The sequence below is a fragment of the Galeopterus variegatus genome, unplaced genomic scaffold (assembly GCF_000696425.1).
Source record: "Galeopterus variegatus unplaced genomic scaffold, G_variegatus-3.0.2 Scaffold9404, whole genome shotgun sequence".
Lineage (NCBI taxonomy): Eukaryota > Metazoa > Chordata > Mammalia > Dermoptera > Cynocephalidae > Galeopterus > Galeopterus variegatus.
Window position 1 is genome coordinate 42,671 of NW_007735515.1, and position 3,700 is coordinate 46,370.

The 3,700-nt window shown below is 42.1% G+C and overlaps 1 pseudogene; it reads right to left on the bottom strand.

Annotated features, from left to right (window-relative positions):
* Positions 1-1,257: 1,257 nt before the first annotated feature.
* Positions 1,258-2,566, bottom strand: LOC103609261 (annotated as a pseudogene).
* Between the last annotated feature and the right edge of the window lie 1,134 nt (positions 2,567-3,700).

Sequence of the window (3,700 nt, forward strand, 5' to 3'; positions counted from 1 at the left end):
GAATGATGGAGATTGTACTGCCTTGGTCAGGGAAACAGCACTGGCCTGGGAGTTGGGACCCCTGAGTTCTAATAACTGGATGAATAGCCTTGGGCAAACACTTGCTCTCTGTGGGCCTGAGATTTCCATTAAAAATATCAAGTCACTGTTTGTTGGCTGAACGCATGTTGAATGAATAAATTACAGAGCCCTGACTATGTGCCAGGTGCTATGCTACATGGTTTATGTCCGTGCTCTGACTTAATTCTCTCAATAGCCCCATGAGATTTCATAGGTGGGAAGATCAGGCCCTGGAGAGGGTTCGGTCACTTGTCTAAGACCACACAGGAAGTGGTGGAATGGGCACCAGTTCTGTCCTCCCTCACAATCTGGGTTTATTTTGTTGTCGTTTTTTTTAACCAGTGTTTCAATATCTTTATTCACAAATCAATGTAATATTGGTCAATTAGGATGTTCCACATAACGATGAAACAGATTATGAAAAGTATTATATTTACAACAAAACATTTATTTTATATAACTGAATCATCAGATATGCAACATCCTGCAATAAAAACTTGATGGACCCAACTCTACCTCCTGAATGGACCAATTTTATGATCCTCCTGAAAAGCTTTGTGTTGGGTTTAGTTTTGTTTTGCTTCTTTCCATGATCCAAGGCATAAGAGAAAATCCCTGTAACTCAGCCATTGGAACCAGACTTCCCCATGATAGAGGAAAGGAAGGAGTGGGAAAAAGGACACTAGATATGATGCCCAACAGTCTCAACCATTGTGCCATACGCTTGACTTCAGAGCATTCAAGCACTCAGGGTCAAGTTGGGAGCCATATATGTATTCTAACAATCTCAAATGCCCACAACTGCTATACTTAGGATATCATGGAGGAGGCTTAAAGAATCTGTCTCACAAATTATATAAACATTTCTAAATTTTCAATACCAAGAATTGCTTTCTAAAATACAAGTATATAAACAGAAGCTATCTAGCTAGGCATTAACTGAAATACATGTGCAATATAGTCAAGGAGCTGCTGTGCTTACAAAACCATATATATCTTATTTATCTCCAATTTTTTTTTTCCTTTTTGTCTTTTTTACCGACCGGCAATGGGCTCGCAACCCTCGGTGTTGCGCCCGCACCGCGCTCAGCCAGTGAGCGGGAACCGGTCTCCACATGGGATCCAAACCCTCGGCGGGAGCACCGCCATGCTCCCAAGCGGCGCACTCTCCAGTGCACCACCGGGCCGGCCCTTATCTCTAATTTTAAAATAATTCATTCTCTTGCTGTGTATGCAAGTGAGCAGTGGAGGAAGTGGTGCATCCACAATACTGGCTGGTGCTAAGGATTTCACTGCTTCCAAAAGATGTGGGCTAGAGAACTTTATTAGGCACTAGAGGGGTTCTTCCCCCTCAGCCAAGATGCCCCCATTTAAATCACTTCTGAACTTCATTTCAGGCTTATATTGTGCAAATTCTAGATGTGGTTGAGGATGGTCTCCAAAAGTTTCTCGAGTTACTCTTTGGACTCTCTTTCTATTGTGTTTTCATGAATGATCCTTGAATCCATATTTATATCTAGCTCAAGTCTTCTTTCCTGTAGAGGGGTCTTAGAGTTGTGCATTTCAAAAGTCCGATTATTCTGTTTAAAGACAATAGTCTTAAGAGAGTCCAGATATCGACTTCTCAGGTCCTTTTCATAATCCAATGGTATTTGCTAGCAATTGTCAGTGTCTAACCCAGCAGGTACGTATTGCTTCTTAGGCTGGAGAAAGACTCCCAAGGCATATGGAGTCTGGGGATAATATACCATGTCAGTAGGTCTGTACTGATTTGGCTCTGTACGCTGTGTTCCCCAGGCAATTCGAATCCAGACTGCATTCTCCTCAGTGTCTCTGAAGCTGACCATCATATCTTCTAATGCTCTCTGAAGAATTTTCTTAAATGAACTTTTAAATTGTTTTCTATCAAAAAGGTCAATGTCTTGACCTGGCCCTTTACTCATCTGAAAAACATCCCAAACTTTCTGGCGCCAATGAGGGCCGTGTCATTGAGACTTGCATGCTTTTCCTCACAGAGCAGAATCAAGTGCTGAATGGGAGACTCTTTGTCCTTCTGGAAGTTTACAGTCTGCAGTCGATTTTCGGATTAAAAATCTTATGCTTTCAGGATTGTCATTATTTCAGTCTTGGGGATTTTCAAGATGTTCCTCCTGATAAACTCAGCAACTGTCTCTTCTGTTTCTTTGGCACGGCCCTCATCACCAAACAATCTTACTCCAGTGTGCCAAACATCCCCGCGGGTAGGCTCACACCCCTGCCTTTGGCCTCTGGAGCTAGGTTGATGAGGTTTGACACTGGTTCACACGGTCACATGAGGGAGAACCCCGCACCTGGCTACTGCATGGGGGCCTTGTCCATCTCCTGGTCTTGCCCGGGAAGCCCATTCAGCATGAAAGGAGCAATTGGAAGCTGCAATTAGAGGCACGTGAATCAGAGATTCCTTCCCTTTACATATTTTGACTCATTTGCCATTGATTTGAGCTTGATTCTTTATTTACGTCTCCATCGTTCTGAAACGGATTTCAAAAGGAATGGGAGAAGTGGGCGGGGAGATGGAAGCTTCTCTTTTCTGGACAATTAGCTAGGATTGCTGACTGGAGGTTGATTTTACCCTTGGGTAATTGTGTGGCCCCCTTCATTTTGCTGCCCCTAATAACATTAATTATGATTTTAGCTGCTGATATTTGGTTTGTCGCCTGTAATGAGGAGGAATTGTGTGATGATTCCGAGGCAGCAAACATGGCAGTGCCATTTGAATATTAGAAGCTGAGAGCTGCTTGAATGGGATTCCTAGTGTGGAGTGTGGCTTTCCCACTGTACAACCCTCACTGTGCCTCCTTTCAATAGTAGGAGGGAAAATATGTACAAACCAGGAAGAGGACAAAGGTACAAAGGACAGTGGGAAAGAAGAAACCCTTGGATCTGACCTAAAGAGAGTACATCTACAAGCTCAGAACTGCCTTCTTAAGATTAACAATAATCACCATTTTTTGAGTTTGCTATGAGGTGTGTACTGTCATTGTCCCCATTTTTTAGATGGAAAAAAACAAAGCTTCGTGAGGTTATATAACATGTCCCGACTCATTCCTTGGTAAGTAGCAGAGCTGGGATTCAGCCCCAAGCTGTCAACAACCAGAGCTCGTGTGCACTTAACCACTATATCTACAAGCTCAGATTTGCAAAGGAAAATTATCTAAGGGCACAGGACGGCTGCTTAGCATCTTGGGAAAACAGCTCTGACCCTGCCTTAATAATCCTAATCATAACCACGGCCGTTTATCTAAGGTTTATGATGAACCATAAACTTAATAAATATTTAAATAAATTATTTCATTTAATTCCCACAATGTTCCAAATGAAGTGGGTACTATTCTATAGGTGAAGAAATTTAGGTTCAGGAATAAGAAGCGATGTGCATGGGCCATGCCTCTGGTAAGCGGTACAGCTAGGGTTCAGAGAGGCATTTTATTTCATTTTCATTATTCTATTCTAAACATGAATGACTTGGAAATTTCTTTATCAGCTGGAGATTTAAATTAGGGGAATTTTCATGAATCTCAGAAAAGCATCCTTATTCAGTCTTTGCACTCTTTGTAGAAATACATTTTGAGGAGTTCCTTTTTCGTGTCTTAAATCTATA